This window comes from Pinus tabuliformis, chromosome J, assembly GCF_031772625.1.
Source record: "Pinus tabuliformis cultivar Carrire ecotype Pingquan chromosome J, CPIR1, whole genome shotgun sequence".
Lineage (NCBI taxonomy): Eukaryota > Viridiplantae > Streptophyta > Pinopsida > Pinales > Pinaceae > Pinus > Pinus tabuliformis.
The window spans coordinates 658,986,647-659,000,319 of NC_142295.1; positions in this window are offsets into that span (position 1 = coordinate 658,986,647).

Below are 13,673 nucleotides of genomic sequence, written 5' to 3' on the forward strand. Positions count from 1 at the left end.
CATACCATGTCATCAATTACATCAGTAAAAACAACCATGAGGAGAGAGGAATCAAATTCCAGTCAAAATAGGCACAATTTTGATTTTCTGGGCAAAATGGTCAAAAGCGCAGTGCCACTGGCCAAAAGAGCAGCGCCACTTTTAGCTCACTTTTGGAGGCCTTCCCCTTAGCCAAATTGAGCCCATGATAGCTCATTGGAAAGATCTTCAAGTATAGGTTTTGTTACACCTAGAATTTGTTAATTTGGAGGTCATTTGCCCCCTCAAAACTTAAATCTCCCAAGATTGTTTTTTTGTGTCCAAAAAGAGGTAAAGAGGTCATTGTTTGGTAGTTTTTGGACATTTTGGTGACCCAGATTTTCTCCAAAATTGCTAAAAATTTCTAGGATGAATGTCTTCATCCTCCTGAATCCAAATATGCAAAACTTTCCTCCATATCATGCTCCAGGGAAAAGCGCAGTGCCAGTGGCACTGTGTTTCTGGGAAAAATTTCTTGTGTTTAAAATTACAAAATTGCAAAAATGAAAAAACTTTCCAAAATTTGCGCAAATTTGGCATGGGACACCACCATCAACTACTTTGATGGGAAAGGGAGGCTTCAGCCAACATTTCCAACCTATCTTTCTCTTTCTTACCCTCTAAGGCTCTCCTCAACCTAGCTTTTAGCTTCCTAATCCTCATATTACAGATTTTGTTGCGGGTCATGTAATGGTAGGCCATGTGTCCGAGAATTTTCTTATCTCGGTTTGCCTTTTCAATTAGTCTTTCAAGATGTATTTTGACCCTCTCAAGCCATGTTTCCCTATCACTTTCAGTCTCTTTCTCAATAGGAGTAAACTTTACATGAGCCTCTTTAGCCATTTGCCTGTTTGCTTTGATCATTTTCAGCTCCATGAGGACTTTCTTGTCACTCAATTGTTTGTCTTCCTGCTCTAAATATTTGACGATGAACTTGGCTCTCTCTAAGTTGTCCACCAAGGATTGTATTTCAGCTTCTCTTTCTTCAATGATGAGGTCTTTGATGGTGTTTTCATCCTGAGCCTCCAAGTCAATAATGCCACTTACATGATGAGTGAAGTGTTGTTATGGCTCCTCATGCTCAATAAGGTCAAAATCTCTTTCCTCCTCATCACCAAGATATTCCTTTTGAACTTTTTCCTTGCCTTTAATCAACCGCTCAACCTGTACATGTTTTTTTGATGTAGAAGGCAAAGCCCCTTCCACACCTTGTGAAGCAAACATTTTCCTGTGGACTGATGATGAAGGCAAGGCCCCTTCCTCACCATGTGGAGCAAACACTTGCCTAGCAGCTGCAAAAAGTCTCCTTGTGCCTCTCTGATATGTTAAATACACTGGCACCTCAATAGTTTTGGTTTTCTTGACCTCTTCCCTTGGTTCTTCATGGCTAGAAGGCCCACCTTCTTCTTGATGCACTGGTGAAGGGATCTATGGACATTTGAAAATATCATGAGCAATAAAAGTCTCGCAAGGAATGTTAAGAAGACTGAGTTGTTGAAGAAAAATGATTTTGATTAAAGAGTAATGATAGATACTATTCAACTGCTGAGGGTATGGTTTCCTCTGTACAATGTGTGCCATTTTCTCAATGTTTCTGAACTTGAAGTAAGGGAGATTCAGCATCTTTACTCTAGTGAAATGCATGAGGAGTCTAATATGATAGGCATACAACTGGGAGAACCTATCTTCACAAGTGAAGTACTTGATAATAATCCTCATCAAAGGAACATACTTGTTTTCCAAAAACTTAAAGGGGAATAACCTCATCACTTGATTTCTATATTTAGCCTTGATATAGGGCTCATAGTAATCCTCATCAAGATCATGACCCTTGTACCATTTTTCACCCACATTAGGAATTCGAGAGGCCTCTGAAATGACAGCTGGTGATATTGTAAAGGATACTCTGGAAACTGTCACCTCGTTGTTATGTAGATGAGTCACAAAAACTCTGGCCAACTCATGGTGAAACTGAACTCTTTCCACCATTTCACAAAATTCAAAACATGCTTGATGTCTGAAACAAGAAACTGCAAGTGGGCAAGCCTGTAATTCCCTCAAACTAGTGGGCTCCTCTCTAGTGATTCTTCCTCATTTATGAGGTTTCCTTTGTTATTTATGTCTATCCATGGAGTTATCACTAAGTGTCTCTTCTTCATACTCATAATCATTGTCTATGTCCATGTTTTCCTTTGGCTTGAACAATATGGTTATATATGGATAGTGTTATGGATAATGGTGTGGAGGAATGTAGTGGGAAGAATGTATGGATGAGGGATTTTCGCAAAATGTATGTGTGAGGGGGATTTGGGGAGAAATAAGAAGTGGATAGGGTAGGAAAAAAATAGTAGAAATGAGGGTTTTAGTTCATGAGGTAAATTGTAGAAAAACTAGGGTTTGCCCTAGAAACTAGGGTTTTGATCTTGGAGATGAAAAACCACAAAAACTTGATGTTAAAACCCTAAACCACAAGAGATATTAGTGTACTTACTTGCAAAAGAGGGAAACTTGATGAAATGTGGTGGAATCTGGCGATTTGAGGTGATTTGGGGCTCTGCTGGGCAAAGCGCAGTGCCTCCTACAGGAGCGCAATGACTGTCTCAAAGCGCAATGCTTGTGTATTTTTACACTGCAAAAATTCTCCAGAAGCACAGCGCCACCACTCATAAGTGCATCACCACTCCAAATTCTCCAGAAGCACAGCACTTTGCTATGTTTGCTCAAGAACACTTGAAAATCGACCTTTGCTCTCTTCTTGATTCTTTAATCTTCAATAATGACACAATGGAATGAAAAATAGGAGGATGAGTTTATATAGTTTCACCTTTTGATTTTTTGCTTGTGAAACCCACTTTTGTAATGTCTATTTGTCTTTTAAAATGCTCTGTTTTTTTTTATTCTTGTTTTCTTGTTTTCTTTTGCTTGGCAAGTGGACTGATGCTCAAAGTCACTTGATTTTTGCAGTGGCGGATGCTTGGCAACATCACAAGCTTAGGAGGAGCTTGGGAACAAATATTACATATAGAAACAATAAAATTACATCATGAAGATAGATAATAAAAAAATAATACTCTGTTTTCACCTTAAAACAAGTTTTGAGGTGAGTACTACATTCAACTTCTCAACTGATAAATTATGATTTTAACAATGATTATTAGTCTCCTCATATCCTTGCTGATCATTATTGGCATGAAATAACTGACTTTGACCATGATAAATCCATAAAACCTAAAGACACCAAACCCTAAGACCTAATAAGATAAACTGCAGAGTAAATCATGAACCAGGACTAAAATATGAAAGAGGATCAGCAAGTACAAAGTATGGGGAGAAAAAATGGATGTAAAATCTACCATCAGTGAATCCATGACCTAATGGAATGACTCAACAGTATGGGACTCCTACCATGAGATGCAAAAGAGAAAATTTTGATCACTAATGGTAGTGTGAAACACTGACAATAACAGAAGTTTCACTAATTTCTAGGGAGAGGCCTGAGTCCTAGCCCTGAAAAAGTGGCTCAAATTCATGGTTGTTGGCATAGATATGATTGGAAAAGTCCCTAGTCACTACGAAGCAGGTCCGTCTGAGAAATTGGAGGAGTTCAAACACTTGGATGCCTTGGTAAGGGAGCGATTGAGGCTTTAGGTCAGTGAAAAGAAAGGTGACTCAGGGGTTGGACACCTTGAGGGTTTGGGTTTCTCCTGGAGGGCTTGTAGCACTTGATGGAAGTTAGTAAGGTCTTAAGTTGTTGACTCCATTTCCTTAATTTCATATAGGAGGTTGAGTTTTAGAAAATTAATTCATCATCTCATGTTTACCTTGGGAAATCCAGTTAAATGGGTAGATATGAGAGTAGGTGATGATACACAGAAAATTCGAAGTTGTTATTGCAGGAGGATCAAATTTACAGGATCAATCTTCAAAGATAGAATGATGGATTTTTATGGTATAAGACTTGAGTATTCCCTTTAGGGTAGCTCAAAATTTGATTCTTGGAAGGACCACATGGATGCAGTACTGGAGGACAATGGGTTGAATGAATTTGTCAAGATGGAAATTCCAAAACTAGGATCATTTGATGTTAAGGATATAGCATAATGGAGGAAGTGTGTAACCAAGGTGAGGAGAATCATATTAGAGAGAGTAAAGGACCAAATTGTCTCCATCCACAAGAAATAAACCCTATTTGAAATGTGGAAAGAACTGACATATTTGTTCCAGAATAGTAGTGACCACGAGAAGCTGGCACACAAGGATAAAAATTGAAATATCAAGATGCAAAAGAATGACTCTATTCAGCAGTATCTGAGTAGGTTCACATAATGTCATGATGACCTTGGCAGAGTTGGTGTTACTATTATAGAAGATGATTTGGTAAGCCTATCCCTTCTAGGCCTTCCCAAGAGCTAGAATAGTTACCAAGTTTTGGTGAACGGGAGGAAGGAAATACCAAACTGGGAACGCATATGGTCTAATTTGGTATAGGAGGAAATAAGGCGGAATACCAGAGATGGTATTTCATCCAAGGAGCAGATGAAGATGAATTTTCTCTAGTGGGAAAAGGAATTAAGGCCAAGGGAAATAAGTCCCAATGTGAGGTTGATTCCATCCAAGAGGGAAAGAAGAAAGATTTGTCCAAAATTAAATGCTTCAATTCTCATGAATTTGGGCATTATGCTACTAAATGTCCACATAAAAATGCTAGCAATAAAGATCCTGCAGTAGCAGTAGCAGGTGAACCTTTGGCTTCATAGTTTGAGCTTGACTTCACCCTTATCATATGTGTGGTGAGAACAATGATGGGGAGTGTGGAGTACTTGGACATTGGTGCCTCGTTCAACATGATAGGGAATAGAGAGTTTTTCAATGACTTAGAGGAGAAATATATCCAGATGAACATTGAGTTTCGAGATTACGGAAGGCACAACATGACTGGGATTGGTAAAATCACCTTTTAGATGGATTTAGGATCCCCTCTCAAACTCAAGGATGTCATGTTTGTTTCGGGCCTAAAGAAAAATCTCATTTCAGTTATAGTGTTGGAAGACCTTGGTTACTATCTGATCTTCAACAAAGGGAAAGTATTCCTAAGACACATAGCATGGGATAAGTGAAGCAGATCGGTGCTCGAGTCAAGAACATGTTTTCACTTGAGGTAGAAGATGCATGAAAATCCTTGAGGAGCAAGGCAAGGGATAGGGACATGGTGGTTGAGAGGGGGCATGATTTACCTCTCAAAATGGAGTCTCAGAAGCAGCCTCAAGAAGTTTTAGAGCATCCACAAATGGAGAAGTAGAAAGGAGGTAGAGTAGAGAAATCCACTCAAGTAGCATACCTCCAGTAGGGGCATAGTTCAAGCTAAGTTGGAAGAGGGAGCATATGTAGCCATACCTCCAGGTGTAAGGTGGAGCGATGTGAAGCCCTAGCCCTAGGAGTGAAAAAATTTGGGCACGGTCCATTGAGGTGTTCTCCTCATGGATCATTACCCTTGCTACAGGGGCCCATAATATTCAGCAGCGACGAGATCAATTTTAGTTAGATATTGAGGAGTGTGGAGGATTTTTTACAGCAAAGCAATAGGCTCAGTAGTAGAGTCAGCAACAACACAATTTTCCCAGTAGAGAGTTGCAGATTGATTAAATGTTTTTTTATGCTTCTCAACTACAAATGTTGCAGTAGCAGAAACAATAGTGAGAGGTTTTGCATGTAGTAAATTCCATAGATGCATGACAGGGGTGGTAGATAATACCTTTATTGCTGAGAGGGGGTGTTGAAAATGCAACAAGAAAATCTTAATTTCATTTTCCTTGGTCAAACTTGAGAAAATTCAGATTTCCATTTCAGCAGACAACTTGGATGAGTTAGCTTGAGTGACATGGCTTCTGTCACCAAGCTAGCTTAGATAATTCGAGTTGGAAGACTTGATTTTAGTTGAGCATGAGTGATTGATGATTTCTAGAAATCTAGTTTAGTTTAATTGAGTTATTTTAATTTAAACTAATTCTAACTATTAGAGGAACTAGTGGCATGTCAAGTTGTGCAACGTGACTTTAGTCACACTTAGTGACCAATCAACCCAAAATGTTGCATGTAGAGAATACAAGTTACTCAGTTAAGGTGTAGGTTCCAAGGCAGTGCACTATTAGTTGTATACTATTCTGAAGTGTACAGGTGGTGCATGCAGTCAAAGGATAAACCTAGAAGGATTGTGTAATTCCAATTGAGGAAATTCCAATTTAATAAAGGCCTTATTCCTCAAGGAACAACGTAAGGAAATAGGATCTTGGAGGGCAAGAAAACTGGATAAGTATTATCTAGATTCAGTCCCTCAAGAAGAGGGATAGACAATACACTTGCAGGTTGTGCCCATGTTTGAGAAAGCATATGTATTTATACATATTCTTTGATTGATGCAATACACAGATAGGAAGGGGTTTTGAGAGTTCCTTTCCCCTACATAAATCTTTGTGTATGTGTGTTTAGTCTTGATGCATTCTTATGATTTGTGCTCACGCTCGTGAATTTAATTATGTAGATGAGTAGAGTAGATTTGAGTCTTCTATTTTAGTAAATTACATGAGCAATTCCATATCTACACATTAAATTTCTACAAACTCTCCACCATTATCTTTCCTCAACACCTTGATCTTCTTCTCTGTCTGATTTTCCACTAGAGCCTTAAATTATTTAAACCTATCAAAGACTTCATGTTTCCTCTTGAGGAAATATATACATGTATTCCTTGAGAAGTCATCTATAAATGAGATATAGTACATAGATTTACACAATGATGGAACTGACACAGGTCTAAATTCATCATTGTTCACTAACTCCAATATCCCTTTCGCCCTCTTAGCACTAGAGGGAAAACTCACTTGATTCTGCTTCGCATATACACAATGTTCACAGAAATCAAAATCCACATAGAAATTTAGACATACCTTCTATCATACCATTACCATGGAGTATTTGAAGGCCCTTTTCTCCAATATGTCCAAGTGTTTGATGCCACAACATAATCTTTTCTCCAAAGACTGTTAGATTTTCTTCTCCACTTTAAGAAACCACAAAACTTTTGCACCCAACAATAAAAATGCTACCCAGAAGCTTGTACAGAGTTCCAATCTGAACTCCCCGCATCAATACTAGTGCTCCCCGAACCATCTTACAGGTAACTTTCTCAAACATTGTTTTTACACATGCATCATCCATATTGCTTACAAAAACTAGATTTTTGACCAATGGAGGAATGTGCAGAGCACTAGGAAGTATTCTAATCCTTCCACCATGAAACTTCAACTTGAATTTTCTGCGTCCTATGATTCTAGCCTTCTTGTCATCCCATAGGAAGACATCACCACCATCGTATTTCTCATACTCACAAAGTGAAAGGATGCACCTAAGTCAATCAACCATACCTCATGATCTACATGTGTACTTGAAAAAGAATCCAAATACACATCCCCAAATTCACCTGAGGTGGTTTTTCATCTTTGCAAAAGGAGAATCATCAAATCCATTTCCTTTATTAGGAGTTTTAGATCTACAGTCCTTTTTGTAGTGCCCTTGTTTTCCGCATTTCCAGCATAGCCTTACAACTTTTCCTAGAGATTTAGATATCCCAATTGAGGACTTATTTTTGTTTCTGTTCTGGGACCATCCTCTTATAAATAAAGCATCTCCATTTGTCTCTCCATATTTTTCCTTCTCATCTCCTCTAACAACAAGGATGAGACTATTTCATCAAAGTTCAAGGTAATTATTGCTACCTATAGCAACAATTAGACCATCCCACGAGTCTGGTAGAGAAAAAATAGATTGATGCACTTACATTCATTTAAGATTTTAATATCAATAGATGAAAACTTACTTGCCACAATATTAAAGTCGTTCATATGCTCTATCACTAAGTCTCCATCCTTTATCCTTGGGTTTTATAGTTTCTTCCATAGGAACAGTTTGTGATCTAGGTGGATATTGGTGGCCACACGCCTATTCCACTTGGACACCCCACAATTGTTTCTTTTCAATTTCCTTAATTGTATCACAACATACTATTTTTGGTAGTTTTTCGGGTCCTAAACATCCAAAGTTGTTTGGAGAGACTAAAAGATGTTTTTAGGGAAAATAGAGAGACCGAAAAAGTTCCAAACCAATTTATTAGTTTTTTTCAGCCTCCTCTTCGAGATATTAGAAACGAGGTATTACGATAGCAAAACAGAGATCGTATGCCAAATATACAACCCCGGGAAGTTGATGTACCAATTTACCCAAACGAGGCCCACAATTTTGGCACTTCATCTCCTAGCGTTAGGCTTTTGGAAGTTTAGGGTTTTCCATTGTTTCTCATTAATAAATATGCCTTTGAGTAGGGAAAATTTTAAGAACCCCCCCTAAATTTACATGTATAATAAATGGGCGAATCTCCATGGTATATAGGAAAAATGGAAGGCGATTTTATCAATAATATGATATGTATATATAATTTTTTGGCGAATCTCTCACCAGGCATGGCGAATATTTTACTCAATTATAAAATCTTGTGTTTATTGAATACACAAATGAAATCATTGCATTTCTTTAAAATATATTTTGAAATCAAAATTACCGAAATTACATATCGATAACCTAGTGGGTGTAGGATAAAATTCACTCGTGCCATTCACAAAAAGCATGAGAAAAAACCTAATACTATATATAAAACCAAGAAAAATTCAAATTCATCACTTCTAGGGACCTCGTAACCACCCTGCCAATACACAAGTATGTTCTTGTTTGCAATTAGAAAAATTACCCAAATTACAATCTATTTACTCTAGCATATGTTGGAAAGTTATAGAAGGATGACTAGCGCAATCAATCCATTCCTTTTAGCCCTGGATTTGTTTCAGTTTAAAACAGAAGTATACAAATATACTTGTCCAATTTCTATGCTTTAACCATTCACCTTAAGATGTTTTTACAATATAATTTCCTAAGTCTATTTAATATCTTCATTATCATAAAAACCAACTTATATCCATCTTAACTCCACATCTACCACTCTTAGGGGGATGAAATCTATTTATCCCTTTGAGCACTTGGTAGACCCAGAATTAAGATGGATCTAAGATGATAGAATTTCCCCTTTAAATAGTCTATGCTCACATGAATAACATGGTATTACCATGGGTGGGTTATCATAAACCTGGAGCTTAAAAATTAATATTAGTAATTTATAAAAATTAATAAAATTAATAGTCGATTTTTATTTTATTTTTTATTTTAACTACCTCTCGGGGGTTAGTAGATCTAGAGTAAAGATGGATCAAATATTTTTCACTCTATGCTAGTTTTCATATCACGATATTTGATACCTCTCAGGGGTTAGTAGATCTAGAGTAGATCTATTCTGGTTTAATTCCTCCATTTAAATAGGCTACATTCCAGGTGAATACCATGGGTCAATACCATGTGCCATTTTGGTGAATACCATGGGTCAATACCATGTGCCATTTTGGTGAATACCATGGGTCAATACCATGTGCATACTAATATTAGGGTTAATAATGTTTTTTTGCATGGTATTAATAACAATCTTGTCCCATAGTATTTTTCCCATAGGTTTCACCTAAATATAACACATTTGTTGAGTGTTTCGTAAATATAAAGTGACTTATGGAGTAAATATAAAAAAAATGTTTTATTTGTTTACCATACCTCTGGTTTATTTATATTTTTATTAATTTACCATACCTCTTTTACAAATATGGTATTTAGCCCATAGGATTCACTTAAATAAAGTCTCTTTCTCGAGCCTTAGGGTTATGGACTAAATATAAAAAGAGGTTTTATTTATTTACCATGCGTCTAGTTTATTTATATTTTTATTTATTTACCATAGCTTTTGAGTAAGTATAAAAAGACGTTTTATTTATTTACCATACCTCCACTTTACTTATATTTTTATTTGTTTACACCCTGGCATGTATATAAGGTTACTTATGGAGTAAATATAAAAAATGTTTTATTTATTTACCATACCTCTCATTTATTTATATTTTTATTAATTTACCATACCTATTTTATAAATATGGTATTTGGGCCTTTGGCCCATAGGATTCACTTAAATAAAACCTATTCTTGAAAATGGGCGAATGAATTCACTTAAATAAAACCTATTCTTGAAAATGGGGAATGGAAGGTTGTAACTCCTAATTTCAAGGGATAAATTTACCTTTTTTACCCTCTACCTTAAAATAAGGTGGGATATTTGAGGTGATTTGTAAAAGTGTAATATGATACAAAATATTCGCCCACTAAAAATTTAAAACCCCTTAATTTCGCCAAAGGGCGAACATTCGCCCCTAAAATTTTCTATGCCTTTAAGCCTCATTGTAACACAATTTAGAGGCATGTAGTTACCACAACTCTTCTTAGAGATAAGCTACCATTGCCTGAGCTAGTTTATTTCCATTTTTGTATGTAAGCATATTTCAGTTCTTTGATATTAACGAAATTTTATTTTATTTTTGTTGCATCTTCGTGTTTATGTGTATATCAATATTTGTTGTGTTCTTGCATAAGTATGGATCAGTTTGTTCACCAAAGACTTAGATTGATACAAAGTCCCTAACTTGTCCCACAAAGCCTTTGTTGTAGCTTCTCTTTGCCTTCTGATCTAAATTCTCCTAGTATTTTGTCGACATTCCTATTGGTGTCATACCTAGATCTACAATGATCCACTGATTTTTGTCCACCAACATATCCTCCATATTGAGCTTCCACAACTCAAAAATTTGTCCATTGAATTTATTAATCTCTATCTTTCCACTATTCACCATCTACTTTCACCACAAGAATTGATCCTGCATATTTACCACTGTAATTGGGTCTACCATAGGCCCAACCAAAATCCCTCAACTACAAAGGCATCCCCTTGAAGCTAAAATAACTCTGATACTAGATGTAGTTTTTAACCTTGTATATAAATTACCAGCAAACATATTCTTAAAACATAAAATTATACAATGGAGAGAACATAAAATATACACAATTATTTTCTCCTAGAACCTAAACCGTGAAAACCAGATTGATTTTTTTTTCATTATATTCCTTTCAATGTTACAGTACATTATATACATGTTGAAGCATTCATAAACCCTAATCTATTAACCCTGTATTGGAAAATAATTATAGTTCCCTTGACTGGATCTACAAAATGCCATGGGCAAAAAATCATCATGCCCAAAACCATGCTCAAAAACCATGTGCAAAAGCATGGGTAGGTTCGCCCACCATCCTTGGGTTCGTATAAAAAAAATCCCGAGGTGCTGCCCTAGACCTCGTGTAGGGGGCTACCACCCCCCTGCTACGCTCGAGGCAACATAACAACACCTACCCTAATTCATGGAAAGAATATAACATATACCCAACATTTTTCTGCTTACTAGACTATTTCTTGTATCAAAACAGGGACTCCTATAACAGCCTACAATTTGCATCAAAAACTCTGCAAGATTTGCATCCAAAGCATGATTATCTTCCTTAACATGTTACACATACACCATACCTTGAGGATGGAATTTGGAAGCTCAAATATTCCCTAGAATCTTTGACCTAGATGTTGTAGTAAAACTACTTTGTTTTATGCAAATTAGGGTTTAATGTTTCAAAACTTTCTTTCCGTTGCAAGTTTGTTTCTAATGCATAGTAGAGTAGATTTAATTTTGTTCCAACTTGCTTGAATTGGTTTTCCTTCTTTTCCTACAATATAATATATTTACTTGTTTATTTCCTTCCTGCAATTTGTGAGTATTTCCTATAACATAGATAGCAGAACAGTCTTTGTGAAACCTAGTTTCCTTTAGTTTCTTTCAGTTACATCAAATCAAAAAAAGAAGAACACATTGCATTTTGCACACATAGTGTCGGCCCCTCTTAAGTTTGTATAAACCATGGGTTGATAATTAAAGTCAAGACCCCTTGGGAGTTGCAACATTCTTGTTGTAATATTGAGGTCCCTCATGAGGTTACCCACTTTTGGTGGGTAACAATCACTTAGTTCAACTCCTTCATCTTGGTTTAAAGAATCTTCAAGTTTTCTAATTTCTTATTCTTCCTTAATCTTCCTTCTTGTATGATGTTCCTTGTGTGTAATAATTTTAGTGTTTTCGATGCAAATTTGGTGACCAATTTCAAAAGAGTGTTTTACCAGAGCAAATTTCTTTATGCAACTATGTTTAAGGTCTACACAATGTTCTTTAATTCTAACTCCAATTTCCCTTCGCGTCTCACCAATATAAATTTTACCATAGAGAAGAGAATGATATAGACTCATATCATTTTATTTCAATTCACTTGGTTTTTTGCTTGGTCTAGCATTTTCTTAATGGTGTCATGCGGGGAGAAAGTGACTTTAACCTTCTTTTTCCTCAAGATCCTTGCTAATAATTACAATTTTTTTATCTTATTAATGGTCACAAATTATGGTAAAAACACTAAATATCTAATCACATAAAAACTATAAAAAGTTTTATAAATACATGCCAAAGAAAGGAATACAAATGTTATCATTCTAGAGTCAAGAAGCAAAAGGAAAGCACAATAATCGATAGCATGGATATAATCAGTGTTATGGATATTTGAGATAACAACCTTATTAAATAGCCTTGAGAAATCATGCTCACATTAACACTTTTGCCCAAAATTTGAACATATTCAATGAATAAGAGACATATCAATACTTGAAAAATATAATTATTGTTTGAATTTTACTAGTGTGACAAAAAATTCTTTAAATAGTGTGAGTAAATTATAAATTTTAGATATGGAATCCAAAAGATACGTCCAACATTTAATTTCACTGATGTTCTTATGCATTAGATCTAATTCCAATGATACTCTCAATGATTATCAACCATGTGACAAATGTATAATTGGTTAGGAAAGACCTTAGAGAGCTAACTAGTCGTAATTGAGAATTTGACTACTTTGTGGTTAGACCGTAACTTCATGCCCATGTAAGTAGTATTGTTTTGAACAATGTTGCAATATGTCTTGAATCCTTACTTATCAAATTACATGTTTTTAATGCTTTGGTTTTGGATACCCAATGACAATATATATTGACCAAAAAAATTTGCTAAGGAAATATGTGTTAAAGAGGAGATTGGGACTCTATTACTACCTACCTCTTTGATAATAGAAATTATGCATAGCTTATTATATGGTCCAAATCTTGAACCAAGGATGTAGCGCTAGAATCAAATATACCTAGATAATTTTGGCTAAAGTATCATTTCATTTGTCATTGTAAACAGTGCAATGCATCACAATCTTAGATAGATAAGTTTTTAAAGGATATACACACTATAATATGAAATGGCCAATCCTTGTGAGCAACTACACTTTCTTTTATGCTAATGGACGCACTTGAGTGGAATTAATAATTTTTTTCAAATGGAGATCCCAACAATGGAATACATTTTGGGAACTATTATTCCTCTAAAAAGTTTTGTCAGGGATGTAGAGAAATTATATTCATGATAAAGAGTTCAAAGTTCAGTCATTAAATTGCATTTTCATCAATATCTCTATGTTGACACACACTACTATCAATGTACATAACTTTTGCATATGAGATCTTCATTGCAACTTAGTAAGTGCGAGTC